Consider the following 17351-nt stretch of genomic DNA (forward strand, 5'->3'; position numbering starts at 1 on the left):
CCATTTTTAAAATTGGATTATTATTTCTTCTTGTTGTTGACTTTCGGAATTCTGTATATATTCTGAATAGATATATAATTTGAAAATATTTTCTCCCACTTCATAGGTTGCCTTTTCACTCTGTTAATTGTGGCCATTGAATCACAGAAGTTTTACGGCTTCACACCATGAGTGCTGACATGTCCGAGTTAAGATCCCATTGTGTCACTTAATTTCAAAGTGTTGCAGATGACATAGACTGCTCAAGTTTTCTGTCCTAGAAGTAAACAAAATTGTCTTCCATCGCTTTCTCCACCCACTATTCCATGCACCCAGAGCCTTGGCAGCACATTCTACATGAACACACTGGACTGAGTTAGGGGCGAGGGTATATTCCTTATTCATTAATGTTCTCGTAATGCAGGGACATGGCTAGTGCTGAGATGAGAGGTTCTGGAAGCTCTGGTAGTGGGAATCTCCTTGAAGACTGCAGGTCTCATCTGAGGGGGCCCTGAAACACAGGTATGATTTGGATCAGGTCCGTATTTGGAGCAGGGGGGAGGCTGGCCTTCCAAGAACAGCATAAGCAGATGTGTTTGTGCAGTCATTTGGTGGAGCGGATGTGTGAGGAGAGGGAGGGAGTGATGAGGTCACGAGGAAATGCTCAGCATTGGGGTCCTAGCATGGGCATTTACACAGGGGCTGAGTTTGACTCTGAAGTTCACCTCGAGAGTGGTTGGAGTGGAGTGGTGTATGTAGAAGTCTCTTCATAACCCTGATTTCATTGTCATGTGCTCAGTGGACTGTCCCTGAAAGAGATGCCAAAATTCACGAGGCACTTTGTATACAAAAGCACTTGGTTAGGGCATTGCCCCCATACACCAAGGTTGCAGGTTTGATCCCCAGTAAGGGCACATGTTAGTGCAAGAATCAACCAATTGAATGCATGGATAAGTGGAAAAACAAATCAGTGTTTCTCTCTCTCTCATAAAATTTTTTTTAAAAAGTACTACAGAGTAAGCTGACAGGTCCTGGTTTCACAGGTGAGAAAACAGGCTCGAGAGCCTGACTTTTCCAGTGCACTGTTTACTTGTGGAGTCCTGATTCAGACTCTGGTCCTCTTGGGTCCAAAGGCAGTGCCCTCTGTGCCCTCCCACACTGTCTCCTACCACACATGTTCTAGCCACATGCAGCCACTTGCTGGCACTGGATAAGTTTTGAGAACTTTCCTACAATGTAGGTCACATCATGGATAATGCACTGCATGAATAATTACATTGACTGTAAAAAGTGAAATGTAAAAACAAACTCAGGGCGGGTTTATAAGTTTCTAGAGAAGGCCTTTGTGTCACCTGGCATTTAAGGAAAGCCTTTATCTCATTGCTAACACTGCAGCACCCCAGCCAGAGCCACCAGATAGGACTGTGCTGGCCCACTTAGGCTATCTTTAATTGCTCACTATAAATAGCTTAATGATGCTGCCATAAAAAGACTGGTTTAACTGAGGAGCTCAGAGTGACCCATATATATGATGTTTTTCTAGGTGACTATCCAGGAAAACTGATGCTCATGTATGAGATGGTTTTCACTGCTAAAATGAAGGTTTAATTTCCAAGACAATCACCTTTTACCCCCATTCTCCCTTCAGATCCCATCTTCCATTATTCCTTTCTACCCTTCTCTGTGAGGCCAGAGCGGGCACTCTGTCACCCTCACATCCCAGCCACAGTCCCACCACCCAGTTAACCTGGCCCTGAAGAGAAGGGCCCACCAGGGCCCAGCCTGAAGCTTAAGAGGACCCGTGCGCGCCTGATGGCATGCTCCCGCTGCTCTGGCTGTCATGGGAGCTAGACACCTTGCTTTGCTCTAGACATTAATGCATTTTCTTGGCTCATTCATTAGATTTTCTCTGCCATAGTTCTCACCAGCTTTTGCCACCCCTACCACCAGCCCGGGTAGTAATTTCCCTTGGATTCTGTCCCACCACAGGCTGTTGGTCCTTCCACGTCCGTTTGGTGAGGCTCCAGCGGCCCAGATGCTCTGGTTCTCTCTGTACCCACCCCTGCTGAGTGCTGGTTTCCCACCTGTGTGTGGAGCATCCCACCAAGACTTGTAGGTTTCACAACCAACGTCTCTTTTCAAAGGAAGGGGAATCCAGTAGAATGGGAGACATGAAAGGTCAGAAGGATTGTGTTGAAAGGGGTAGGACTGCTGGGTAGGAAACGTAAAACAAAGACCCATATTCTAGGGCAGGGCGGGGAACCTTTCTCCTGCCAAGGGCCGTTTGGATATTTATAACATATTGAGGGCCATACAAAATTACCAACTTAAAAATTAGCTTGCTATATTTGGTCAAACATTTAATGAACTCACCTGTAATGCCTTGGCAGGGCCAGACCAAATGATTCCAGGGCCGAAAGCAGCCAGACATTCCCCATCCCTGCTCTAGGGGAATGTGCATGGCTAGGAAACAAAACAAACACCCACAAACTACACACTGTACCTTGAAGATGAAAGGGAGAGAGGGAGTGGTTGAGAGCGTGAGGGAGGCAGTCCTGGGGAGACTGGGTGGATGAGCTGGTGGGGAGAAGGTGCGTTGGGGTGGAGAGGAAGACGGCTACCCTCTAGAACAGCCCTGGGCAAACTACGGCCCGCGGGCCGAATCCGGCCCGTTTGAAATGAATAAAACTATTGAAATAAAAGACCGTACCCTTTTATGTAATGATGTTTACTTTGAATTTATATTAGTTCACACAAACACTCCATCCATGCTTTTGTTCCGGCCCTCCGGTCCAGTTTAAGAGCCCATTGTGGCCCCCGAGTCAAAAAGTTTGCCCACCCCTGCTCTAGAACAAGCATGTCAAACTCAAAGGCTAACTTGGGCCAAATAAACAAGGTTTAAGTTTATGTGGGCCGCAAAAAAAACAAAAGCTTCAATTTTCATAGAAACATAGGCTTATTTTGATAGAGACATAATACAAAGGGCAGAAATAAATGAGTAATTGTTAACTTAAAATAGTAGAACATTTTAATAAAAATTAATATTTTTTCTTGAACATTAACTCACCAGACACTGAATAACTGCACAAATTAATAAGCATAACGCAAATAAACCTATTTTTTTTGTTCTCTGAAAGCAAAATATTTCCTGTTGCACACACCAAACAAGTCAGTCCAAGACTAATGACGTAGCAATCGGCTGCTAAAATATTCACTGCTGGTATTAGTGGAGAGAACTGGTGCGCCTGTGTGAAAGGTGCGTAAGGGAAATGAATGAAACATGATTATAGTAATCGGTCATTAGCGAACGTTGTAGTTCATTATTAATAATTATGTATAGCAGGATATTGTAAAAATTAAGTTACAGAATTTCTATTAAAACATTTCTTACATACTGTTATATTGGCTAGGCTGCAAAAATATTCATTGTGGGTTGCATGTGGCCCGGCCATGAGTTTGACATGCTTGCTCTAGAACAGTGGTTCTCAACCTTGGCTGCACATTAGAATCACCTGGGAATCTTTTTAAAATCCTGATTTCTGGGTCTCATCCTCCGGAAATTCTGTTTCTGTGTTACTAATGTTGTGGCCCCACCCCATAACGAAGAAACAGAATTTCCGGAGGATGAGACCCAGAAATCAGGATTTTAAAAAGATTCCCAGGCGATTCTAATGTGCAGCCAAGGTTGAGAACCACTGCTCTAGAAGCTGCAGTAGTTTTATGATCTGGGCTTTGTGTCTGCCCTTCATCTGTGTTAAGGGAGGTACCACACTGTACAGAGAGATCTGGTTTTGGAGAGCTGAGTGGATTCTGACCAGACCAAAAGTGAACTCAGTACTTTGATCCAAGGGGTAGTATTTGGTATCCTTTCTCTTTATAGAGAGGCAGACTTTTCCTTATACATAAAAATCAATAACAGTAATTATATTTGCCACTCATTGAATATCATATTTCTTTTGCACTCTGTTTTCTCTTCTCTCCAAAGTTTCATCAAAACTCAGTAAACAAAGGTATTTCCTTATGTAAGATCAGAAAATATTCAGGTAAGTTGCTGAGGCCTAACAGGTGAATTTAGAACTATGACTTTAAACTTACACTCTTGCTTAGGGCCCAAGTATCTCTCTCAAGAGCAGAGATGGGCATGAGGCCTACAGTCCGATGTAGGACCTGATTCTGAATGTCACTGAGTTCGGGAACACAGTGTTCTATATTTTGTGACATGTCTATGGTAGGAGGCATGAGACTAAGCCAGGGGTGGGCGAACTTTTTGACTCGAGGGCCACAATGGGTTCTTAAACTGGACTGTAGGGCCGGAACAAAAGCATGGATGGAGTGTTTGTGTGAACTAATATAAATTCAAAGTAAACATCATTACATAAAAGGGTACGGTCTTTTTTTTTTTTTAGTTTTATTCATTTCAAACGGGCGGATCCGGCCTGTGGGCCGTAGTTTGCCCACGGCTGGACTAAGCCCTAATGTCTGTGTTTATCCAGTTAATTACCTGGATGGACATCTTGAAAAAACATGCCTCTGGGACATGTTTTCTGAGGCCAGCACGTTCCTGAAGCTAACAGGTGCTATAACCTGTTGTGCAGAAATTGTCAGCGTTGGTTATGCTCTAACAGTAATCATGTAAGAAAAAATTTCCAAGTGCTTATTAGGTGTGCACATTTAATATGCTTTTCCTACTTACTTAGCACAGTCGTTGGGAAGCCCCAGCATCCAGCTTATCTGGGATCTCACGCCTGCCCCCTGGGCAGTGGGTTTGTAGAAATACCAGGAGGACATTTCACCAGCAATCTGTGGTTGGCAAAGTCTCCTGTGTGTCCACAGACCACATGTGGTAGAATTAGGAACACAGTGTTCTATGTTTTGTAACATGCTCATGGTAGAAGGTATGAGACTAAGCCTTAGGTCTGCCTTTAACCAGGTCTTAGCCTAGACATCTTGAAAAATCATGCTTCTGAGACATGCCTGTTTGATCTGATCTCAGTGAAGGTGAAATGAGTCTATAATGTAGTAGCACATCATGGTATTTAAGATCACTTATTGTCCAACTTAACTAACTGGACTATGGTGAGGAAATGAAAGTAAGCCAGATGGATGTCAGACATATATTGTGTATGAAGTGGAGTCTGTTTACTATTGTTTAAAAATAGCTCTAAAAGATGTGACTGTCCAGTCTCTCAGCCTGCTGTCTATTCGAAGCAGCCGATTACTACTATTTGTAATACTTTAAACAATAAAATAAAATTTAAAATAAGAGGTGTGGGGATTCTCGGAGGCAGTCACCTTGGCAAGCATGAGGACTAAAACAAGGAACAGGCGGTCACAGGAGCTGGCAAAATTGGGTAAGCGGGTCCCATTTGCTGCGAGGGCAGATTTCTTGTCACATAGAAACTCGAGTCTGGTGCAATAAATAAATACATAGCCATGGATGCTTGTATTATTGAACTTTGTCAAAAGGTGGAATTAATTTTAATGCCGTATGTTTCAGAAGGATAAGGAAATGTATAGTTTACTTGAAAGCTATTTCTATGTTTAAGCTTTAACCAAAAACATTAAAAGTGTTTTAAAAAGACAGATCACAAATTTATTGTTTTGGTTAATCTTCACCAGAGGATATTTTTTCCATTGCTTTTTAGAGAGAGCGGAAAGGAGGGAGGAGGGTTGGAGGGAGAGAAAGAGAGAAACATCAATGTGAGAGAGACACATCGACTGGTTGCCTCCTGCACATGTCCCAGTCACGGGCGGGGAGAGAACCTGCAGCCCAAGTATGTGCCCTTGACCAGGAATCAAACCTGAGGCCCTTTGGTGCATGGGCTGATGCTCTAACCACTTAGAAGCACCAGCCAGGACAACAGGTTACAATTTTAAAAAGACTTCTACCTCTGGGAAGATGGCACAGGCATATTTTTCCCTATTGTCCCGCCAGACAATGAAAAGCTCTGTACTTTATATATAAAGCCTACATGGGAAGGGTTTCAGAGGTGGAGAGAAGGCAGGCCAGCTAGGGACCTGAGAATGGCGAATGGCACAGTGATGAATTCCTTGTTTTTTATTATGTTTTTTTTTTTTTCTGATGTCATATATCCCAGACAAGGAGCAGAAGAAGCCAGCAACCCAGAACAGCCAATGGGCAATTTAAAAAGCCCTAACAAAAGCCAGCATTTTTTAGCCAAAGGGCCATGAACAAGCAGGCTAGCAGAACAGAAAACTCCTAGACAATAACTACTGTGCTTCAGTCAGACACCACAGAAAAAAATGTAGCCCCACTCCCACCCATGCCAGCAAAGACCAGGTGGGAGCCTACTTCACCCCCATACCTCTGCCTGGTGACGACAGAGAAGTCTGCTTAAGGAGCCCAGACCTCTGCCCCTACCTGGCAGTAACAGGCCCCATCGCCTCCCCACGGGGGTGTATCAGAGGAGGCCTAGGGGAGGGCAGGGCTTTCACCACCCCCAGTGGTGATGAGGACACACACTCCTTCCGCAGTTCACTGGAAGCCAAGTAGGGAACCTGGACTTGTGGCCCAGCCTGTCAGTAAGGTAACTAGGCTGTGTCCTCCCCCTACCTTTCTCTATCAGAGCAGTGTCCGAAGATTCAGGTTCTCATAACATCATAACGTAATATCCCAAATCCCAGGTTTTAATGAAAAAGCATTGGTCATAGCAAGAACTAGGAAGATGTCAAACTGAAAGAAAAAAAATAGCATCAATAGATGCCAACATTGAGGTGATAGAGATGTGAGAATTATCTCCGGGTTTTAGAGCAGCCATCATAAATATTCTTCAACAACACATGAGGAGATGTCCACGTCATTAGTGAAGTACAAATCACAACCACAGTAAAGGTCTCACTTCACACCCACTAGGATGGCTGGAATAAAACAGACAGGCGATAACATGTTGGCAGGGATGTGCAGAAACTGGAACCCTCATCCCCTGCTGGTGGGAATGTGAAATGGTGCACTTTGGTCAACAGTTTGGCAGGTCCTCAAAAAGTTAGACATAGAGTTACCATATGACCCAGCAATTCCACTCCTCCTAAGTATATACCCAAGGGAACTGAGAATGTATGCCCACACAGAAACTTATACATGGATGTTCACAACATTTTTCATAGTAAAAACTCCTAATATATAAAAACCCTGGGTCCGTCATGACCGGAGACTCGACCAACCGGAAGTCAGTCCTGCAGTCAGCGCTGGGTTGCTGTGGCGACCCAGTACTGACTGCTGTGGCTGCAGGTATGGTTACCCAGCACTGACTGCTGAGGGGGCTGTGAATCAGTCCGGGAGAGAGGCCCGAAGAGAGAAGCAGGGTCTGATCCATAGCCTCTGTGGCAGCTGTTGATCAGCACTTACCTCTCTCTTTTTCTCCAGCAGCCATGCCTCCATTTCTCTCCAGGCCTCCACCAGGGCTGCTGATCAGCCCTGCCTTTCTGATCAGGCCCCATTGATAGGCCCAGAGATGCTGAGTGGTATAGAAACTGACCAATCAGAACCAAATCCGGGTGAACTGTGAGGAGCCAATGGCTGCCTAGGAGGCGAAATTTTTGATGCTGATTGGCATAGAAACGGATCAATCACAACCAAACTGGGTGAACTGTAAGGAGCCAATGGCTGCCTAGTAGGCGGAGTTTTTGATGCTGACTGGCATAGAAACTGACCAATCAGAACCAAATTGGCCAGCAGAGGAGGGAAGTTGAGGGTGAGATCAGGCCAGCAGGGGAGGGCAGTTGGGGGGGGGGCGATCAGGCTGGCAGGGGAGAGCAGTTGGGCGCGAGATCAGGTCAGCAGGGGAGGGCAGTTGAGGGGGGGGACCAGGCTTGCAGGGGAGGGCAGTTGAGGGTGACCAGGCCTGTAGGAGAGGGCAGTGGGGGCCATCAGGCCAGCAGGGGAGGGCAGTTGGGAGCGATTGGGCTGGCAGAAGAGCAGTTAGGTGTTAATCAGTCTGGCAGGGGAGCAGTTAGGGGGTGATCAGGCTGGCAGGCAGAAGTGGTTTGGAGCAATCAAGCAGGCAGGCAGGCAGGCAAGTAGTTAGGAGCCAGCAGTCCCGGATTGTGAGAGGGATATCTGACTGCCGGTTTAGGCCCGATCCTTGTGGAATCAGGCCTAAACCAGCAGTCAGACATCTCCCAAAGGGTCCCAGATTGGAGAGGGTGCAGGCGGGTGAGGGACATCCCCCCTCCAGTGTGTGAATTTCATGCACCGTAACTCTAGTTGTAAATAATATGAATGAATAAACAAAATATTGTTTGATTCCATTTAAATGAAATGTATAGAACAGTCAAATCTATAGAGACAGAAAGTATGTTAGTGGCTGACAGGGAAATGAATCATTGCTAATGGAGATAGAGTTTCATTTTGGAGTGATACAAATGTTCTGAACTAGGTAGTGGTGATGACTGCAGAACTTTGTAGTTATGCTAAAACTACTGATTTGTACAGTTTAAAAGGGTGAATTTTATGGTCCTTGAATTATAACTCAATAAGCAAATGATGTTTCAAAGAGCAATCACAAACACACAAAACAAATGAAAAAACAGAAAGCCTCCACAAAGATGTGGAAGATAGAAAGAAGAACCAAGTGGAGATTTTAGAACTGAAAAATAAAACTGAAGCAAAAAACTGAACGGATGGGCTCAAGGGAATAATGTAAGGGACAGAGAAAAAAATCAGTGAACTGAATCATTGAACAGGAATTATTAAGATATAATAGTAGAATTTATTCAACCTGAACAACAGAGAAAAAAGAAAGAAATGAGTAGATTTTACTGGATTGTACATTGCTCTAATGATTAGTAATCCTGGGGATCTTTTCATGTACCTGTTGCCCTGCTGTATGCCTTCTTTGGAGAAACGTTTCTCAAAGCTGCCAGTTTTGTTTGGTCACTGCTGCTGCTTTAATATCTAAGTAGTGCCTGGCATCTAGGAAACACCCACATAGTTTGTGAATAAATTTCAAAGGGCAGTAACTATAGGTGTGTCTATACAGAGTTAAATTTGCTATTGGAGACAAACAGTTCTGGGGCCACTTTCTGTGCCCTGCTGTGGGGGCCTCAAGTGAATGGGGTCTGTGTTCCAGTCTGTCTGAGCCTTAGTCAGGTACAGGAAGCTTTCCTGGTGTGGGGTTAGAAGAATCCAAATGTCCAAGGTCCTGGACCTCTTAGTAACAACCGCTCTTGATTGTACATTTCTGAAAAGAGTCACTGCATCCTGAGCTCAAACCCACTTCATGTTGGCAGGGCCCCATGCTGTGCATGTAAATCTGATGGTCCCATATGTCCTCTCAGTTTTGATGTGGCTCCCACTTTAGAAATAATGAGGTTGTGCAATTTCTCCTTTTAGCTGACGAGCAGCACAGCAATTGCTGTCACCCTATGGCAAATGTGTGTCTCTTTTCATTTTAGTAACAAAGTGGAAGAGTCTCTTGCAATATCTGTGTCATCGTAATGAGGTTCAGTGGGTCGTTGTGATTCACTATCTGCCTTCCTATAGCCCTTCTTGTCAGTATTATACTTCCTTACAGTTTGCAGAGATTTTCTGTAACCTGATCTTTAGAGCCTCCAGTGGTAGCAGGGGCCATTCAGTGCACAGGCCGATTCAGTGAGGCCATTCAGTCCTTAGCTCAGCTTCCATTGTTTGTAATCAGCGGCCTCTCTGGCGCATTTTTCACTCCTATCCACCTGTTGATAGGGTAGAGATCCAGAAAAGAGTAGAGTTGCAGCTTGACTCTGAAAGCTGACTGGAGACAGAATTTCATCTTCACCAGAAGAGCCTCCGTCTTTTCAGACCTTCAACTGATTGGATGAGGCCCACCCACATTATGGAGGATAATCTGCTTTACTCAGAATCCACTGATTTAAATGTTAATTACATCTAAAAATACCTTCATAGAAACATCTAGACTAGTGTTTGACCAAAAAGTGGGCAACCATGGCCCGGCCACATAGACACACAAAATGAACCATTATGTTGGCTAACTAGACAGTGCTTGAAATTGTCCTTGTTACAAAGAGAATTCTAGTATGTTGGTGAAAACAAAATGTTTATATTTACTCTAGCATTGTTAACCAAGTAATAATAAGAAGAACTAAATTAATACTTAGAAGCAAGAGTCTTTAATGATGTAGTTATCTTAATGGTGTCCCACAAATAGTACTCAGTAAATCGAAGAGATGACCTCACTCTTTTTGTGTCTACACCAAAATAGCAAAAATTATTAATTCCTAGAACACCCTATAGCTCAGGGGCGAGGAATTTTTTTTATGCCAATGGCCATTTGGATATTTATAACATCATTCGTGGGCCATACAAAATTATCAGTTTAAAGATTAGCCTGCTATAATTGGTCAAACATGTAATTAACTCACTCCTAATGCCTTGGCAGGACCAGACCAAATGATTTTGAGAGTCTTATGCAGTCCGAGGGTCGGACATTCCCCACCCTTGCTAGGGCTGCTTAGAAGACTAGATTATATTGACACAACCTTTTATTTTAGAAACTTGCTTAAAGACATTCAGTTTATGTGTCCATCTTTGATTTGGAAATTATTCGATTTTTAAAAACTTCTTAGGTCATTTGATTTTAATATTTTAATTAGCTATTTTTAAAAATACTATTTAATTTTAAAACTTTGAAAGTTAATATCTTGTATATTTAAACACTAGTTACTTACAAATTTGTTTGTTTTAAAAATATAATTAAAGTTACAAGTTTGTTTGTTTAATTGTACTAAAAATAACAAGTGTTAGTGAGGATGTGGAGAGAAGGGAATCCTGTACACTGTTAAGGGGAATGTAAATTGGTACAGACACTATGGAAAACAGTATGGAGGTTCTTCAAACAATTAAAAATGTAAATATTATACAATTTATCCAGTCTATATCTGGATATTTATTTAAAGAAAATGAAAAACAAACTAATTTGAAGAGGTTTATGCACCTATGTTCACTGCAGAATGATTTATAAAAGCCAAGATATGGAAGCACATAAGTGTCCATGGATAAGTGAATGAATAAGGAAGATATGGTGCATATAAACAATAGAATATTACTCATCCATAACAAGAATAAAATCTTGCCATTTGCAACATGGATGGATCTAGAGGGTATTATGCTAAGCGAAATAACTCAGACAGAGAAAGACAAACACTGTATTATTTTTCTTATATGTAGGCTCTAAAAAACAAAATGAACAAAAACAAAACAAAACAGGAGCAGACTCATAGCTACAGGAAACAATATGGTGGTTACCAGAGGGATGAAGAGGAGTTGGGATTGGGTGAAATAGGTGAAGGGGTTAATAGGTAAAACTTCCAGTTATAAAATAAGCCTTAGGGATTTAATATTCAGCATAGGGAATATAGTCAGTGATATTGTGATGGACTCTTAATTCAAGAGTTGATCATCCTCTTTTCAACATTTCTCAAACTTGAAAGTTGTTTAATGCTTTGCATCACAAACATAGGCCTATACCATACGGAAATAATATTAATTCTGAAATAATTAGGAAATTTATAAATTATACAGTATTTCTTTTTCTTTTTTTTTTTCGGCTTGCAAATGTACAAATTTTATTCAAATGCAAAATTTTCAATAAAATGCAATAAATTAGTAGAATAATTCAATCACATTAAATTTATCCTAGGATCCAGATACTAACACAAGCAATATTTCTAGACTTTCAAATAAGGAACTTGATTAAAGACATTAGTTCAACTTGTTTTTTTATTTTATTTTATTTTATTTTTATTTTTTTATTTTTTTATTGCTTAAAGTATTTCAAAGGGTATTACATATGTGTCCATTTTATCCCCCCGCCCTAGACAGTCCCCTAGCCTTCCCTATTCCCCAGTGTCTTATGTCCATTGGTTATGCTTATATGCATGCATACAAGTCCTTTAGTTGATCTCTTACCCCCCTACCTCCTGCCCCCCAACCCTCCCCGGCCTTCCCGCTGCAGTTTGACAATCTGTTTGAGGCAGCTCTGTATACAGTATTTCTTGATTTGGGAAATAATCTTAGAGGAAGTTTACATAAGCTCAATATATTGAGAATAGTAGCAAAATTCCCCTTGATTGGGTGTGGTAACTGCGGGTAAATCCTGAACACTGTGACTTGCTGCATACTATTACTGTGACCTAGTAGTAATAGTATTGCAATAGCAATTCCTCATTCTAGACATCATAAACTATGTCATGAAACTTCCTATAAGACATCTCAGGCACTATTCTTACAATGAAGACATTCACCCAATGAAGACATTCTGGAAGGAGTAGGGCATATAAACTAACACTGTATGATTTTACTTATATAATAAAAGTAAAATCATATTTTACTTTCTTTTTTTTTATAATATATATTTTTTTATTGATTTTTTACAGAGAGGAAGGGAGAGAGATAGAGAGTTAGAAACATCGATGAGAGAGATACATCGATCAGCTGCCTCCTGCACATCTCCCATGGGGATGTGCCTGCAACCCAGGTACATGCCCCTGACCGGAATCGAACCTGGGACCTTTCAGTCCGCAGGCTGACGCTCTATCCACTGAGCCAAACCGGTTTCGGCCATATTTTACTTTCTATGTGATCCTTGTCACCATCATCATCATCGTCAACATCATCATCAAAAGGCCTCTGTTGTATTTTGAGGGACAGTCTGGCTGTCTTGTGGGCTCACAGCATTAGAAATTGGTGTGAATAGAGGCGGGATCTTGAGTTGGAGCCCTGTGGTTATTCTCATTTCCCTTTCCAAGCCACCCACTTCACTCACATTTGGTTTTGCCACCAGATGACATGATCTATGCAAAACTTTCATCATCGCTGGAAAAGTAGCCCAGCATATGTTTCACGAATTGTGAGTCTAGATATATGGAAAGTACAGTTTATTCCAAAAGAATCATATGGCCATGGTCCCGTATGTTACAAATATGAATATGAAAACTTCGAAGACATGGAAAGAACTATGCTTTACTCTGCTCTTTTAAAAACATTTATTGCTTCTTTATTGTCTAAGTAATGGCTTATTGTCTGCACAAATGGAAAATGCTGTAAATAAAGATGATCCATGGTGCCCATTCAACTATTCCCTGGCTAGGTTGTAATACCTTTAGTTCTTTTGAAGTCTCCTCTTGCTGCATAGTTATATGTATAAAATATTTACGGAAGTGATCCTTTTTTTATGTAGCTAATATTGCATCTTGAATATGTTTCTTGGAAAAAATGGTATTCAAAATTAATTTTTAATGTTTGTATACTTTTCTATTATTTGGATGAATCAAAGTATATTTTATACCATGAGGCTGGGGCAGAATACAAATGGAGGCCTCATAGCATATGCTTATTATTTAAAAGTTATAAATTGAGGAGCAGCCTGTTAAATAAAATACGATCTATTCCCATACCTTGACGAATATGTTGATGTGATGGTAAAAGAAAAACGTGTAATGTTATTTTTTAACCTCACCCAAGGATGTGTTTGTGTTTATTTTAGAGAGAGGGAGGGAGAGAGAGAAACATTCGTCAGTTGCCTCCCTGCACTCCCTGTCTGGGGATCAAAGGCACAGGCCTTTGGTGCACAGGATCATGTTCTAACCAACCACGTCACCCAGACAGGGCTGTAATGTTTCAATTTTTATGTGAGTGAATATCAGAAAAATATTAAATTTGATTGAATTTATTTGGAATATGAAGTTCCTGGGATTTAATCTTACCAGGTCAGACCTTGGACTTGATGTGGACACTTTTCTTGCTCATTTTTAGTGCTTTGATCAGTAATTGAATCTTCATTAAATAAAGAATTATGTTCTGTTCATGAATTTTATGTGGGTCATGCTCTCCAGAAGCCTGCTCATTTTCAGTTTTAACATTTAAACGTTTAAGCTGATTGCTTCTTTGAAAATTTTTAATTTTTAAACTTTTTCTTTTCTGTTGTATCCATACAATTCAAAACCACATATAAATATCATAATTTTTGATTCTAAAGCAATCTCCACTTATACTCATTCTCAATAAGTGGCGGATTAAAAGATAAAATGTAATTGTATCTTACTGTATCGAGATTATGCAAAATGTAAATATACTTTTATCGAGTAAATAAAATCAAATGTAAAAATCTAAAATTAATTCAAAAAATAATTTTCTCTAAAATATTCAAATTATGCAGTAAAGTTAAAAAGCACAAGCAACAGAAACAAAAACAAACAGTTGGGACTACATCAAACTAAAAAGCTCTGCATAGCAAGGGAAACCATCAGTAAAATGAAAAGGCAACCTACTGAATGGAAGAAAATATTTGTAACCATATATCTGATAAGGGGTTAATATCTAAAATATATAAAAAATAGATACAACTCAAAGGCAGGACCCGTTCACATATTCAGCCGCCACCTTATCTCCCCCTGGACAAACTTATTAGGCAGCCGTGGATGGGGAGGCTGGAGTTTCGGTGTTCGTGGGTTCACAGTTGAGTCGGCTGGTCCCTGGGTGTTGTGGCTGTAGGGTCCTGGAAAGTATCTGAGGTCTTCCCGGGTGAAGGTTAAGGCTGGGCTTCTGGATCACATCTGCTCTCCCCTTCAAGATGGCGTGGTCTCTTCAGTAGAACCAGCCATTCTGGGAGAGATTTCAGCTGTAGTAGAGGCTGCCCAGCCTGACGAGCCTGGTCTGCCAGTCCCCAACAGTCCTGTGGAATATAACTGTCCCTCATTCACAAGTACAGACACTCCCTGCACGTCCACACACTCTCCTTTCACTCTCTCACTCACACACTATCTTGCAGCCTGCTGTCCAATCGGCCACCATCTTGGATCTCCCTTGAAAATATATTAAAGATATTTGGATTTAGAGTATAATTTAAAAAATAGGAATACTATAGTGATTCATTATCATAGTATTTTTTCTTTAATATTGATGAATTGAGGTAAGACACGTGGTCCAGGGTCACTGGCACCAAAATAAGCTAATTTTTGAGGAATATAAATCCTCTGATTTTGGCCTGGAACTCCACACACCACCTGTGGTGGACCAGGGACTTAACAAATTTCCAAAGGGGTCCCCAGGTTTTCCTTTTAGGACTATCTGTCCTCTCAAGCTAAATGAAATTGTAATAAAAAGTTCAAATTGATAGTTGAAAGAAATGTTAAAATCATTGGGACTTTAGGCAAAAGAGCTATAGAAAAACTGACTGGGCCACAAGGTGCAAATGTGGGAACAGCAATCCTGGGTGTTTTTTTGTATATAAAATGGGATATGGTATTACATTTATTGCTGTTACCTTTAATAACAACATCCCCTCATGTTTTCATAAAGCTTTCTATTTTACACAGAACTTCCCACATATTTGGGCTTATTTAGTTCTCATTTAAATGTGCGAGAAAGGAGGACAAAGCAACTGAGGTCCTAAACAGTGAAGAGTCTTGGCCAAGGTCAGGATGCTTTCATGTGGCCAAAACAGGACTCAGATTTTGGTGTTCTTTCTTTGATACCAAAGCTTCCTTTGTAAGTAGTATTTGGTGAAATGTATGTGCTGCATGCAAATAGCTGTGCTGGACAGTTCATGGGTATCAAGTGTTAATAGTCAAGAGTGAAGTTCAAGATATGCATCATGACTTTAGTATTAATGAGAACTTCCAAATTTCACAAGATACAGAGAGGATTGAGGCTGGGGATGTTAAAACTAGGCACACAGACTGATTATTGAGAAGGAAAATATATTCGCTTAAATTAAATAAAGCATCTCAGATCTGTGCAAACAAAGCCATCTCTGGAGGGTGTGAGAGTGTTATCTGCAGGGGAAGGTGTTCGGGAGGATGCTAACCCCTGGGATCACTGCAATCCCAGGTACAGCAATGAATGGCTGCTCTGATCTAGTAACCCTTCTATTTTTCCAGGACCCTCTGCCACAGAAAATAGTCAGCTTTATTAATCTACAAGGTAATTGGTCTTGCCAAGTCCTTCTACATTATTTTAGCAGGTGGCCTTGCGAGGAGTCAGCTAAAATCATGCCTATTCAGCACCAGGCAGCATTTCAACCACCAAAGCTTCAGAATAAGCAGTAAGCATTTGGGAGTAGAACATTTTAATGTTCAAAAATTCCAAATGAGCTTAGTTTTTTCAAGGGGTTCAATTGTAAATAATTTGAAAAGCGCAGGCACTAGGCTAGCTTTGCCTTCTGGGCCACGGTACAGTAAGACCAAAATCCTAAAGTCCAAGCTCCTGTTGACACCACATCCGGGAGCTGCAGGGTCTGAGAGAATAGTGACCTTTGCATCCTTTGAGATTTGCTCCCTGTCTCATGGGAGAAATGTGTACTTTGAGAAGGTAATTCTTTAAATATTATTTAAATTTAATTTTGTGGATAAAAAAGACAAAAATATGGAAAATACTCTCACATGTACATCCACATTTAAAAAGTGCTGCCTTTTTCTTTTGCATTTGCTGGAGGTTTTTTTTGTTTGTTTGTTTTTTAAAGAAGATGTTTCAGATCTAGCTTTAATCTCAAACCCCTCTCGTAAATGCTTTCCTGTGTCCTTCTCCCCAAGAAAAATGCTATTCAGAGGTAGTGTGCTATTTTGACCTCAGTGACGTGGCTCTGGAAGACATGGGCCACTTCTGCTGAGATTTGACGGAGAAGCACGAGGGCAGAGCGGTGGCTCCATGCTCTTCCAAGGCATGCTGAAGCCTTCCCAAGATGAGTGGGTACAACTCAGGATGCCCTGGAAGCCGCCAGGGCCTTGGCGAGGAACCCGAACCAGGCCCTTTTGGAGCTGCATGCCCTGGGTTCTACCCGCATAGACCCTCAGCTCTGTGACTTCCTGGAGAACCACTTTCTGGATGAGGAGGTGAAACTCATCAAGAAGATGGGCAACCACCTGACTAACCTTGTAGGCTGGCCAGCCACCAGGCTGGGCTGGGTGAGTATCTCTTCGAAAGGCTTGCCCTAAAGCACGACTAGGAGCCTTTGGAACCCAGAGATCTTTTAGGGGCCCCTCTGAATTCTCTTGGTGTCTGGCTTTTGCCTGAGCCTCTCCCCCAAACCATTAGCCACTCTTTAAACCACCATGAAGCCCTTTGCTATGTATTGGACCAAATGGAAACAATAAAACTTTTTGTAGAAGGAAAAAAAAAAGGAAGTAGGTATAAATCCTTTCCTGCATGGTTTTATCCTTGCTCTGTACATGTATATACCCAAAGAAATATCCTATCTAATAAAGAGGGAATATGCAATTTGACTGTCACTCCACCACAATGATGGAGGTGCCCATAGCCACAAGATGGCGGTACCCAGTCCTCTCAGCCCCACCCGAGTCCCCCAGTCCCGGTGGGGCGGCTGCTGAGAGCAGCAGTGTGAGCGGCCTGTCAAATGCTT

At 41.7% G+C, this 17351-nt stretch overlaps 1 protein-coding gene across 2 annotated transcripts in view; it reads left to right on the forward strand.

Annotated features, from left to right (window-relative positions):
* The first annotated feature begins 408 nt into the window (after nucleotides 1-408).
* Nucleotides 409-17351, forward strand: part of MTUS2 (microtubule associated scaffold protein 2) — a 421538-nt gene continuing 404595 nt past the window's right edge. For both annotated transcript variants that reach the window (XM_059684080.1, XM_059684081.1), the window contains exon 1: nucleotides 409-501. The gene's annotated coding sequence lies outside the window, so the exon portion shown is untranslated. The remainder of the gene's footprint in view (nucleotides 502-17351) is intronic.

This window comes from Myotis daubentonii, chromosome 2 (assembly GCF_963259705.1).
Source record: "Myotis daubentonii chromosome 2, mMyoDau2.1, whole genome shotgun sequence".
Lineage (NCBI taxonomy): Eukaryota > Metazoa > Chordata > Mammalia > Chiroptera > Vespertilionidae > Myotis > Myotis daubentonii.